Here is a 15,159-nt window from a genome sequence, read left to right as displayed (position 1 = left end):
TTGTCTATTAAAAACCTAATCTCTTTAGTGGAACTAGACTAGTTAAACCCCTTCATAGCCATTAATCTGCCACATTAAACTTGTGAAATTAGGAGAAAATTTTTTGAAATACAAGCAAACCTAAGAATGCTTCAGCAGCTCTAGAACATGTCTCTTGGACCTATCAAGGCGAAATCCTAGAATATGCTTGATGAAGAAATTATTAAGGCATTCTTTGCTATAGCCTCACTAAGCCTTAGCCACCCCTGATTAAAATGTATATCCCTTGTAGCCAACTTGAAAATTATATTTATCCCTTAGATTTTCCTTACTTACCCATATTATTTACCTAGCCCTTAGCCTAAACACATACCTAACCTTTTGTGGAAGCTAAATGCATAAGTAAAAAGTATATTAAAGTGCAAAAAGAAAATGGAGAGAGGATGAAGAACTTGAGAAATAGTGCAAGTGTGAAATTGAAACCAAAGAAAAGTCTGCCTTCCTAACCCAACAAAAGCAATGAGTTTGAGGAAGAAGACAAAAGGGACTTAAATAAATAAATAAAAGAGAAGAGAAAAAGGAAGTCTCAAGAATCATGGAAACATGCTTAGCACTATAAAAACTAAAAGCCCTTCCTCTCCATACAAAATCAGTAGAATAAACTTACTATACTTGATATTTTATTCATACATGCTATCCTTATATTTGCATTCCCTATAAACCTTTCATTGGTAACCAAGTCATTATCCCTTTAGCCCCATTACAACCATTTTAAAGACCTTTTGATCTTTTGAAAAGTGTATACTACATCAGTGGAGATGGGAAATTGAGATATGCCTATGGAGTTGGAAATGAGTTACTTCATCACAATTACTCACAAAAGAGGCAAATTTGGGGGAGTAAGTGTTTCTCAATTTTACCCTGATAAAACAGGTTATTTTTGACTTATTATTAGCCTTGCAAAGAGGAATAATTAGTTGAAGCACCAAAAAGGAGGTGAAGTTTTAAACAGTTAGCTATTAGAACCCTTATGCCTTGAAAGAGGGTAATTGGTGTGAAAGTTAGAGGAGTTCAATTTTGTGCTTATTAAATTGTTGGTTATATTCCTAAGTATCCCCTGAAATGTGTTTTATAACAGAGTTTTATTTTGCTTGAGGACAAGCAAAAGTTTGAGTTTGGGGGTATTTGATGCACTTAAATTGTATGGATATTTTTAAGCATAATTATATACTATCTCATAGCAATTAGGTAAGTAATCTCATGCATAGTAGTTGATTTCATTAGTTTTTGTAATTTCTATTATCAAGCCCTTAATTCCATGTTTTCTGCATCATTTCAGGTATTTGGGTGAAGCCCCTGAGTATAAGAGTGCAAAAGGGAAGCTTGGAGAAGTCAAAAGGCTCATAATTTCTACTGATACAAAGTACACGGGCCGTGTAAGCCAAGCCACAGACCCGTGTAACCTTTTGCCAGACAAAAGCCAGAGAGCCAATGGAGAAAGAAAAGTACACGGGTGGTGTAATTAGACCCGTGTAATCTATAGGACCCATGTAAGTCTCTGCCAGGCACAAGCTTGAAGAGCTTTCTAAAAACAAAAGTACACGGCCTGTGTAACCAGGCCTGTGTAGTCAGCGCAGACCCGTGTAACTGTCTGTTCCAATGCAAGACTCTGCAATTCCACTCTAGTAAGTTACACGGCCCTGGGCCGTGTAGTGACACACGGGCCATGTACCTTGCGAAAGCTAGTTTTCAAACCTGAATTCCTGCTCTTATTTGCATATTCAAATTAGACTGCTAAGGCTTTTGGGACTCAAAATGACCTAACCCTAGAAAAGCTATTATAAATAGAAAGAGAAAACATCCAAAAGGGGAGGACGATCCTTTGATAGCACTTTTAGGAGTATTAGAGAGACTCATATTCTACACTCTCTCCAGCCGTATTAAGGAGAAGAATATCATTATCAAGGGGAGTTTTCCAGCCGAAGTTCCACAAGATCAAAGCTGCAAACTCTCTTTGGTTCCTTCATTCCATCTCCTTAAACGCATTTTTATCATTTTATTTCTTCTATATGATTTCTTTTTACTGTCTTTACCTTTTAATCATGATGTTTGCTGAACTCATGAGTGAGTAATTTTTATATTCTGGAATTGGGAGAGTAATGCTTGTAATCATTGTTATGGATAAACATTAAGTTTTATTTATTGGATTTGAGATTTGTTCCTTAATTTAATTTTTTGTGATCTTAATGCATGCTATGTGCTGGTACCCACTTAGTATTGATTGTAGATATTACTTGAAGGATTGAAAGGTGAAGATTAATATTAGAAAATCAAGAACTTGAACCTAGGAATTCTGACCTAGACATAGGCTAATACCTCTGTGAAACTTTAAAATTAGTCAAAGACCTTAAGGGATTTTAATTAATTCGATCGCCACGAAAGTCGGGTTTAAGTTAATTAGAATACACCCTAGGTACCTTGAGAGAGGACTTAGGATACCTTATGACTGATTTTCATCAAGGTAAATGATTCTTAAAACCAGTAAATAAATAAGATAACATCCACAGCAAGATTAAGGTGTGAAATCTTAATTCCGAAATTATTCCAAAATAGATTACTTCATTTTAAGTTTATCATTTTAGTGTTTAAAATAGACAACTTCCATTCCTTCATTGTTCGATAGCCTAAACAATCAAAATTACTGTGTAGATTGGTACTTACTAATCAAATTCCTCATGGGAACGATACTTTATTCATCACTTTATTACTTATTAGCGACCCGTGCACTTGCGATGGTTGAAAAATAAGCAAACGCATGGTACATGCATAGGCTTAGATTCTCCACTTATTAGAGGTTAGATATAAGTTTTTCATGGCCCTTTTGGAAGTTTCATTATTGTGATGTGTATTGTGCACGATGATTCGACCTCCCCGACCATAGGGAGTTAGAATCCCGATTCTACCTCCCTGACCATAGGAAGTTAGAATCACCCCAGAAATGGCTCTTTCGGATTAGTCTTGCATAATTAGTGAGATAAGGAATGATTTTTGAATAGTAAAGAATTTCGATTTCAAATGAGATTTATGCATAATTGATTTTATTGGAATTAATCTGTATTTCTATAAATTGCTAGAATTACCTTAAATGTTTAGTTGTGATTTGATAAATTGAATTTCGTGATCAAAGTCATTTTATACAAATGATTTATATTATTGGCAACGAATATTTTGATTTTTAAAATTTGATAAGTATCCAGATTTCCAAATTATTTGCTATAATTTTGCTAAGGTATATTGTACTATGTTTTAAGTTATAGTTGTGCACCACTGAGTTCACCACTCAGCGATAGCTTTGTATGCTGTCACAGGTGAAAGTAAGGATGGAGTAACTGAGTGAGAATTCCTGTAGCTGTGCCTTGAAGACAGATTCAGATAAGCTCCAGGTATATCATAGGTATACCCATGTACATAGATTTGATGTATGCATATAATAATATGTATGCAAATTATTTGAGTAGTTGTATAAAAACTCTTGTAAAATATTTTGGTATGTAATTAAATGCAAATTATTATAATGTAAATTTGAGATTTCATTTACCTGTATAGTTTTGTAATATTAATTTTTGAGTCTTGTAATCAATGAAATGTTTCTTTTATGATGAGGTTGGTTTGAAAATGAATTGATTTGATTATTGAGATTGAATTGTGAGATGAAATGAAGTTTATTGGAGTTGTATTTGAGAAAACACATTGGGAGTGTTTTCCATTTCAGGTTTGAAGAACTTTTTTCTCAAAAGACAGCCAGTACTCTGCCTAAATTTTGAAAAATTTTTGTAACACCAGATTTTAATCGTTGATTTTATCCATGGCCAAAATTTCACTTAAAGGCTTTTTAAGAAATGTTCAACATTTCTACCACTATTTAATTTCACGAAAATTATTTTAAAATCCCTTGTAGTATATTTAATGGGTTACCGGTAGACGAAGTACGGTAATTCATTAGGTGTACTACGGGATCATGTTACATCTTACGGAGGAGTAGTGTGTGACATATTTAGTGGTATCAGAGCAATGATTTTAAAGTAAATTTTGAACTTTGAATTTGAAATCTTTTTATCGGTAAATACAATTGCTCAAATGTTTGATGCATATAGTACATTTGCACCATAAATATGAACTCATGGAGAGAAATCTCCTTGTGTTGGTGTCGCAAGGGTTTTGCGATCGCCGGATGAATTCTCACTGAACTGGGAAAAGTGAGGAGTCACCACTTTAATTTTGAGAGAAATTAAAGTAAACCATTTATTAAAAATTAAAATCCACTTTGAAAATAGAGATTCTACATTCGGGGTCTGTATATGGGTAGGGAAGGTGTTAGGTAACCCACCTCGTCCCTCAATGAGAGCAAAGAGATTTAATATTGTGCTCTTTATAAATTAATAATTTAGGGGGTAGAATGATGATGTTAATCCTTTGTGTGGATAAAACGAATATTTGATATTTCACTATTTAGGGTTGCCCAAGGACACGAGTACATGAGATGACCCTTTAGTGAATAGATGTTGTGTAATGGATTTTTGTTGAGGATTAATTCGAATATTGAAGTTATGATATTTTAGTTTGGATTTAAGCTAAGAGAATTCGGGTAAAAACTCTCTCCTAATCTCTTAATGTATTCTATTAAAATTTAAGCGGAAGATTTAGGGTAAGAACTCTCCCCCGATCTCCACATATTATATTAAGATTTTGACTGAGAATTCGGGTAAGAACTCTCCCCCGATCTCTAAATGTTAAGAATTTAAGTTGAGAACTCGGGTAAGAACTCTCCCCTGATCTCTTAGTGTTAAGAATTTAAGTCGAGAACTCGGTAAGAACTCTCCCCCGATCTCTTAGTGTATTTCGTTTAAAAATTAGGCTAAGCTCGGGTATGAACTCTCCCCCGATCTCTTTAATATATTCCGTTTAAAAAATTAGGCTGAGATCGAGTAAGAACTCTCCCCCCAATCTCTTAATGTGTTGCGTTAAAAATTAGACTGAGTTCGGGTAAGAACTCTCCCTCGATCTCTTTGATATATTGCGTTTAAAAATTAGGCTGAGCTCAAGTAAGAACTCTCCTTCGTTCTCTTAATGTGTTGCATTAAAAATTAGACTGAGTTCGGGTAAGAACTCTCCCCCGATCTCTTAATGTGTTCATTAGAATGGTGTTTTATAAGAACTTTGAACTAAGGGTTCTGGTGAAGGGTCCTTCTTGACTCCTTTTTATATAAGAATGCAGTACCGTAGACGCAAGAAACTCGTGTAAAGCTTTTCCTAGCCTATGGGACCTTACAACTAGATGGTGGATGAAAGACCGAACTCCTTGCCGATCTCCCACAAGATCGCTTTATCATAACTCTTTGATTTGTGACATTCGATCTCTTTTTAGTCGCTCACCCGGGATCCGAACTTATCTTAATTCCCGATCTATTGTCTAATCAACTGGGATTGTTCCAAGGCTCGATTTCATAACTTATTTATTTGGCCTAATCTCATTTCCAACCAATCTGACCTTTGCTACACCTATCTTCTTTTATCATTTTTCATTTATTCAGGCCAAAACTCTCATGTTAAAGTATCTCTGCCTATATTCTTTAGAGTATTTATAAGTCGCCTATGGCTTGAATGTCTACTATCGAAAGGAATGGAATGAATGAATAGAAAAAGAAGGCACAGGAAATAACTCCAGGCCTAAATAACCTATTCTGAGACTTAATGTGACTGGATATAAAAGAAACTTTAAAAGAAAACTGGAGAAAACAAACCAAGGGTATTCAACAAAATGACAGTTGAAACGCTTACCTGTGAAAAGTTGAGGAGACAGGTGAGCTGATTCCGGTATCCACAAATCTTGCATAAGTGAAATCTGATGGCCACAGGACTCGAACTTACCCGAAGTAATGGGAATATGTCAAAACGAAGCTAAACTCGGAAGGTAATGCCAGATACTAGAGTGGTGGGAATGAGGCGTAATGAAGATGGTTGCACAGCAACTGAAAATGAAAATTTGAGGGTTTAGAGCTCATTTGGATGAAATACTTCAGAAAACTGGTTTCTAAAGTTTTTCAACACTTTGAAAGCTCTGAATGATAAGTAGGAAGACTGAATCAAAGTCCAGAGTCTTTCCACGATAATACCACCTTCTTTTTCCTTTTCTACAGTGTTGCATGCAGGTATTTATAGGGAACAGGTGTCCAAAATGAAGGGTCAGGATCTCACCAGAGGGAGACAGAGTACTTAGATTCAAAAGAACATAATCTAATGTCCGAGAATTAAAGAGAATCAAAATGGAGGGTCAGGATTCCGTTCAGAATATCTGTACTTTTTCCCCTCAATCTAACGATTGAGGGTCTCTCCTTATGAAATGGATCCAAAGGCTGGGAATAAAAAGTGCCGAATCTGTCATCTACTTTTTGATCCGAGGGCTCCTGATCCATCCTTACGATTATGATCAACGATGGAGATCGAGATGTACGGGGCTGCTTTTTGGGGTCATTATTCTGATCTCTATCTCTTGCAACGGGTCCCCTCTTATTTCCTGATCTCTCTCATTTCTGATCTTTTGAGATCACCCAAATGATGTAAATAGATCTTTTGGAAATGAAATGAATGTTTTTGTTTTGTTATTGCACTAGTTATTTTCCGATCTATGATAAGTGTGCTTGATCTGATCCCTAGACAAATCGCCATTCACTGATCCGTGGGTTTGGAAGTTTGTTCAATCCGACAACCTTAATTGACCGATCTCATTTATCCAATTTTTTTATTATATTTTTGGAACCTTCTTGTGACGTGTCAAAGAGGCGGCCCGTTTTCACTAACCGATGCATCGCTTGGGACTTCATGAGCATTTAATGCTCAAACGGGTATAAGTAGGGGGAAAGGTGAGTCATTTGTTTTCTTATGTCATTTTCAGACCTTCCCCTTGTTAGTAGTATGCCCTAGAGCATATCATTTAGTATGTATCTTGTATATATTTTATTAGTAAAAGGCATTTTCACTTTTCCATTTACATAATATATTTATGTGTAATAGAAAAAGTCCATTGATATTTTGTTAGAAATTTTATTCTTAAGTTATTAAGAATATGAGTGACAGTATTTCTAGTACAAGGTATCATAAATAGGTTCACAATCGAGGATACTTCACAATAAGGACATGACTTATCCAGTAAGATTGTATTCATGTTTGTTCCCAAGTTATTTATATGAGATATAAATAAGATGGAATGGTGAGTCTCATACCATATAAAAAACATGATAGGCACTTATACATGATAAGTAGGCCGAACCAGTGACATTTATGACAAGCACATGGAGTTTACTCTTATCAAAGTATTGTCATTAATCATATCAATGCATATAATCTCTAGACCTGAGATAGCACAGTTATCTTGTAAATAGGTGGTTTAAGTTTGATACTGCTTTCATACTTATACTGTGTATGGGTATATGGGCATGTGTTGGCTCCTACTAATTATATATGGAGGTAAGTGTTGATCAAGATGGAATCTGTTCCTCTAAGTAAATAGGGATAAAATCCTATGTTCATTTAATTGTTCTTAATGTTTCAAGTTCCTGGCTAGGACAGATAGATTTAATCAGAAAACAGTTTTTGATGAGAAAATCTTTTTAATCAAGAACTGGAATTAAGAGAGAATATAATATTCATAGCAAATGGGGTTTGACATAAACCATGACTCCAGCTTGAATTGGGATTTTGTAATAGAGAAATTCTAGTGCATGGTAACATATGATTATAGATTCATTTAAGGTAAACCTTATTACTGATTGAGTGGCCATGGCATGCTATGCTAGGTATTAACCATGGTCTATGAGGTGCATAAAATGATTTAGAGAAATCATTTATGGTGAGAAAGAGTTCTAATGATATTAAGAGTTGATATCATGTCTCATTGCCAATTAGTGATGAGCCTAGTAAGTCACACACATACACAAGTAATCACAAATTAAATATGATTTAATTAATTAATTAATTAAAGAGTTTAATTTATTAATTAAATAGGTTTGGTTTGCAATTAGATTGTAAAGTCCCTGGCATGGCTTGAAACCAAATCTAGGTTATTGGTTGTATAGTATAAGTTAAATTTATATTTAAAGTGTTTAAATATGAATTTAATTAATGAGAAATTAATTAATAGAGATTAATTAATTAATTTATATTTGATATAAATTGATTAGAAGAAGGGAAATAATTATTTTGGGTTGAGAACTCAAAATTAAGACACAGGGGTATTTTGATTATTTCACAAGGTGACATATGGCACCATGAGATGGTGACACATGGCACTACACATAAGCTTGCCAAATGTCTTTTAATTATGTAAGATGATTAAAGTCAAGATTAAATATTGGTTTGACACTTGGCACAATGTGATTGGGTCAATTAAAACCTAGAGCCAGTCAGAAGGTGACATGTGGCAAGGGTTTTAAGTGGTGACCTTGCTATATAAGTGTAACACCCCTATTTGCATAACCTGGTATATTTCACTGTTCCAATGACTGGTGTCGGTTCTGATAATTAAGAGAATTAAAACCATGTCTAAGACACCTAGTTAAGCCCTAAACACAAATAATTAGTAAGTGCCAAATAGTTAAGTATAAAGAAAAAAAAAAAAACAAAACACAAAAAGTTAAATGAGCCGGGAGTCACAGCAATAGGTGACCTTCTCGGGAATGACTATGAAGTCAGTCTAAACTCAAATTTCATATCGTAAAATGTGACTCCGTGGTCCTTAGGACCATTGTGAACACAGTGGAAAAGATAAAATCATGAAAAAGAGTTATTAAGCAGGTCAAATAATTAAGTCAGGGATCCGGAAGAAATATCGAAGAACTTGCAAACCGGATTGAACCAGCGAGGGGCAATTTGGTCAATTCACCCCTAGAGCTGACTCCTGACCTAATTGTCCAATAAAATTGGAGAAAAGAAAATTTCAGGATCAATAATTAAATTAGAGAACTAATGGAAAAATAAATGAAAAAGAAAAAGGAAAAGAAAAGTTTAATTACATCATGTATGACATAAGCATGATGCAATAAATCTAATATTTAAATAATTGAAATTTTGAGGATAAATCCTAATAATTAAAAGACAAAAATAAAATGAAAAAAATTCACTTCTTTTTCTCCAAAAAAATGTCACCTCTCTCTCTCCCACTTCTCTCTCCACAAACCACCATGGAAGCTTGAGTTCAAGCTTATAAACTCCCACCTAACCCTAACTTGCTCCAAATTCTTCTATGAAAACTTGTTAGATCAACTTGAGAAAGAGATTGAAGAAGAAAAAGGGAGGAGAAAAGGAAAGAATTGAGGAAGTGGAACTCCAAAGTTGAGGTAAGAATTTAAATTGGAATTTTTAGTTTAAAATACATGTTTTGAGTTAATTTAACTTAGATTTCAACTTAAAAATCAAAACAAATGATTATTGGGGGAGTAAATAGGAAATTCATCCAGCTAGGTTTAGGGTTTGTTATGAATGATTTTGATGATTTTGAATGACTATTTGAGGTGAATTAGGTTTGTAGAACATGAATACACACTTTAAATTGCATTAGATTGAGCTTTGTGTGTAGCTAGGGTTTTGAGCATGTGAAAAATTGAAGAAAAATTTAAGAATTGGCTAAATAATGTTATTGACTTTATTTGAGTTGAGAAATGGTCAATTGTGACCATTTGTAATGTGTATGAATTGTTGTAAACAAGTTTAAATTTCGGATTGGAGAGGGTCAATCTGCAGGTAGCATGACCTAGGTCCCTTTTAGGGACCAAAACTGAAAATTTACTAACTCAATTGGTGTGAGGCAATTGAAAATGAAACTAGACACAAAATGACACATTTTTCATTTGGGAATCATGCCCAGAAAGTGACCATAACTTAGTGAACAATTAGGCCAAATCAGAAATTGGCATACTGACCTGTACAAAAAAGACTAAATAAATAGTAGTTACGTAAATGACCATAACTTGGTCTAGGAAGGTCCAAATGACCTAAAATTTTATCAGTAGAAAATTGAGACATAGCCCTACAACTTTCATGAAGAAAATAAATCCAAATTTTGACCATAACCTATTTGAAAATACACCTGCAATTAACCATAAAAATTGCCAAAACCCAAAATTTGCCCAGAATTCTGGGTAAAACCAAATCCGGCCAGCCATGTTCAAATAGCTATAACTTGGGCTAAAAAACTCCAAATGGAGTGATTCAAAAAGGGAAATAAATTTAAGATAATAAGGAACAACTTCTATGAAGAAAACTTTGCCAAATTCTAACAGCAACATGATAGGACACCAAAACTAAAAATTTGAAATTTGTGCCTAAAAGACTTAAGATTTGAGGAAAGAATAAAAACCAACAAATTAGGTAACCAAAATGTGGTATGTGGTTGAAATTAGAATTCCCATACCTATTAAGCATTAGAAAGTCAACAAATTGACTTGAATAGTATCGTGAATAGTAACCCCAAAATACAAATTTTAAAGAACGTCAAGTTTAGCATATTAAAGTTAGGTATAAGTAGATTTGAATTCACTTTTGGACTTATGATAAATTGTGATACTAAAACACTGTGAAACTGTGTGTTTCAGTTGAAAAGAATACCGGGAAAGAACCCGAGGCATCGAGTCAAGGCCAAGAGGCGACTCACTTAAGGGTTGTACACAACATCAATATTATTTAAAATTCACTTACAAAGTGCATGAAATGAATTACTTATATTGCAAAATGTGTATTATGCTTCTGACTTAAATTATTGAAAGTTTACTTGTATGTGTTTGAAATGGCAATAAATGTTTAGTAAATTGTTATGATAGTTTTGAAACCACAGTGTCATGACCATATATTTGAATACCTCACTAACATGACTAGTGGGAAGAAATAGTTTTGAATTTTGATTCCTTCTCTGGCTAAAGTGTTGAGGTGTATGCCAGTAGAAGAAGAAATTAAATGGATATCCATATATTTGAGCTAGCTAGCCTTGTGATGTGATTTCTCATAAGCCTCTAGCTATTGAGATGATTATTGTTTCGAATGGCATGATATAACTGTGTGTTTTTGTAACACCCCTCACCCGACTATAGTGTAGCCGAGTAAAGTGAGCTACATTCAGTGCCGGAGCACCCTATCTTATCTTACTTTATTATTTTAGTAATTTTGAATTCGTTTAATTTAATATCAATTATTTTTCTATGAAGAAACCAGCGGAGTTTCCCTTATTTTATTCCTATTTGGCACATTTCATTATTCACCTGCTTGAAAATTCAACAATATTTTCACAATAAAATCTTATCCATACTAATTATAATTATCTCATCAATTCGAATATCCTCTATATAATTCAATTTCATATTCATTTCCATTCATTCTCAACTCATATATAATAATTTTCAATCTTCATTAATTTACATGATATATAATTTAATTACATATGAAATAATCAATTTATAAATTTACATCACATAAATATTACTTACAAATTCTTAATTTACATTACAATATACGAATTACAACATACGAAATATTTATAACATACAAAATACATAAAGTGATATACATGGGCCCTAGCTACATGCATTGCTGAGGAGGTGACAACCTTTGACACTCTGCAGATCTGGACTCCCAAAATTCCCAGTCAAACATCCATTGGGTTCTAGCTTCAGTACCTGCGCGAAGGAAACAATTCCATTGCGCTAAGCATTGCTGCTTAGTGGTGCAATAATATAATAAGGAAATAATATAAAAATAAAGATAGAAACAAAATTCAGATAATTAAGATTTATTTATTCTTCACATGCGATTTCTAAAATTTAATATGTTTTTTCCTAATTTAGTCTTTTTTTTGGAAGTGTTTATTTCGCTAATGTTACTGGGTTTATATGAAATTTGCCATACAATATATTTTTCGTCATTTATTTTTCTCTCTAAAATCTCTTCTGTCATAAGTTTACAATAATCATTTATATAATGTATAAATAAATCTAAATATTTAATTTATGTTTATATTATTATGGATGATGCATTTCTAATAATTAAATTCTTAATACTAGTTAATACTTTTTGGATTTTTCTCACTAATTTATTTAGTTTCTAATATTTTTAACTAATTTCAATAAATTTTTCTGCCCAGGTAACCTATGACAAGCTGACTAAACTGGATAACGGATCGTTGGCACTGGACACTGTGGTGCCTCAGGCCATCATACCATGGGATGCAGAACGTCAACCACGTATGTAGTCAGTATGGCTAAAAAGCCATGATAACACATAATTGGGCATAAAAGCCATCAGTGTGGGCATAAAGCCATGAATGCGGGCATAAAGCCATGAGTATGGGCATAAAGCCATAAGTGCAGGCATAAAGCCTTTCGCAGTACTGCTAAAACAATACCCTATTGGTATGCCAATCTATCCAATCTGACACACGTGTCTAGGCAATACATGAGCACATAGTATCATTAAGAGTTTATATGTTTCATCATTTCATTATATTTTTCGTTTATATTTTTATAGCATTCTAATTTTGTTTATAATAGAAACATAATTTACAAATTCGCATTTCTTGGTAATTTATGCATTCATCGTAATATTCATACTAATTACAATTCACATTCATTTAATCTCATGTACCATTCACATTCAAAACATCTTTCCTTTCTCTCTTGATGGGAACCTAAATCTCAAATGACACTTTTATCACATTTATTCATTCAACAATCTATTCATGTAAAGTACAATTCATACTTTAAGTAGTATTGCTAATATATTATGAACTCCATTGGTGTTGGGAGTATAAGTCTCAACAATCCATCTAGGTTAATTTTATTTCATATTCAAGTGGTATCACTCATGTTTTATGAAACCTACTATTAATGGGAATACAAATCTTAATTATACATTCACATAACTTAAATGTTCATTAAGTCATTTAGGTAAATTACTATTTCTATTCCAAGTAATCCATGAACATTTCATGGATTTCAAATTTCATACCTTAATTTCCTCTACCAATTTAGTTCTTACACTTTGTATCTTTGTACTACTATTTACATTACTATTCACTCAAATTGTTGACTTTTTAATACATAATAAATTTATTGAACCTAAGTTCTCCAAGATACCACATTTTGCATTTTATTTTTGTTGGTATTGATTTACAGTACCATTTCAAAGATTATCTTATGTTATTCAAAATTTTTAGATTTCATACCCTAGGTTTACTGTTCCATTAGTCATTTGTACAGTAGGAATTTGACAAAATTTTTTTCATGAAAGTTGTTCCTTTTTGTGTCTAGTTACATTTATTTTTTGAATCACTCCATTTGGAGTTTTGTAACTCAAGTTATGGTCATGTTACCATAACTAGCCAGATTGACCTATACCCAAAATTTCTGGGCAATTTGGTTCTGCTAGATTTAGTGTCCTAACTTGGACTAGCTATTTGAATTGGTTAGTTCAGAATTTGATTTTGTATTCTTCATGAAAGTTGTAGTTTTATATCTCAGATTTCTTCTAGTAAAATTTCAGATCAATTAAACTTTTCTACACTAAATTATGACCATTTGAACAAATACTGTTCATTTGGTCATTTTCCAGGGACAGCATGTTGGTCACCCAGATTAGGGTAATTTTTAGGTCAACTTGATTTGGTTTTCTGGGCAGGATTTCTTCACCAAAGTTGTGCCATTATGTGTTTAGTTTCATTTGCAATTGTCTTTGCACTAATTGAACCTATACAACTCCATTTATAACTGCCCAAACCTACTGGACTCACAACCAGTCCTGCAGGTCACCAAGGGCAGCATGCCTAAGCTCAACTCCATTATCTTTACTCACTTCGATTCCTCCTCACACACATTCAAATGGTTACTAATTAACTATTACAATGTTAATATACCATTACATAAGAAAAACTCTAATTTTTCACAAACCCTAATTCCCAAAATGTCCATTTCATACTATCCATGCCATCTAACACATCCAATCACAAATACCTACTAAGCAACTCCAATAAACACATTTTATTTCATTTAAATTCATCAATTCCCATAGGTAGACATGCTGACCAAAATTCTTCTTCCATCAAACATGAATAATTTCTCAATTTTTTTCTTGTAATTATTTCCATTTTCATGCTCAAATTTAAGATTACTAAAAGAATATAGAAGAAAGTAGCACTAACCTCTTTTAACCACTTTCTTGGCTTGTTAAAACTTTGAATTTTCTTGACTTTATGACAATGAAAATGTTGCTCTTGATGTAGGGATTAATTTTTGTGAAGGGTGTGTAGGGTTTTGGGGTGGAAAACTTAGGGAAAATCAAGCTCAAAGCTTGATGAAAATGGAGGTTTCTCTCCTCTCTTCTCTTTTTTCTTTGGTGCGGGACTAGGAAGAAGAAGGCTGCTGGAATTGTTTCATTTTTATCACATTTTTATGTCATTTTTATCCCTTTTAATTTGCTTGTCAAATAGTGATTGTGTGGGGCTTTTTAAATGACATCATGTGATGCCAAAATTTCAATTTTCTTCATTTTTCTTTTCTTTTCTTTTCTACTCATTTCCAATTCAATTTTTAGCAATATTTATTTATATTTTAGATCATAATAATTATTTACTTAACTAGACAAGTCGGCTAAAAATCATCTCTGAAGACGAAATGACCAAAATGCCTTCCGTTTGGCTTATTGAGCCAAAATCGTCTGCACTGATCAAAAATTTTTTCTAAGCCTTTTCTTGGCATTCTAGTACCATAGAACCTCAATGAATCTTCTTTGGAGTCTAAAAAATGTAAGACTTAAATAAATAGCAATGAAATGTAACCAATTTAAACGAGCCAAAAACCGTAGCGATAGGTGACCGCATTGGGAAGTTGCAGCGAGGACCGTTGACTAGCCCTAGACTGCGGGGAACCCTGAGAAATATTTTTAAGAATTAAATAAATATCTTTTGAAGTATAAATGAGATTAGAAATGTCAAAGAAAAATTAAGTAATTAGTACAAAGAAAAATGAGAAATCGAGAAATCGATAAAAATCTGTGTTACCGAAAAAGCCAAAAAGCAACCCGAATAGGGGCATTGTGGTCATTTGACACCTAGAGTTGCCTTTTAACCTAAATGTCCATTAAAAA

Source organism: Hevea brasiliensis, chromosome 17, assembly GCF_030052815.1.
Source record: "Hevea brasiliensis isolate MT/VB/25A 57/8 chromosome 17, ASM3005281v1, whole genome shotgun sequence".
Taxonomy (NCBI): domain Eukaryota; kingdom Viridiplantae; phylum Streptophyta; class Magnoliopsida; order Malpighiales; family Euphorbiaceae; genus Hevea; species Hevea brasiliensis.
The sequence above is the reverse complement of the archived record's forward strand: the minus strand, read 5'-3'. Positions refer to the sequence as shown.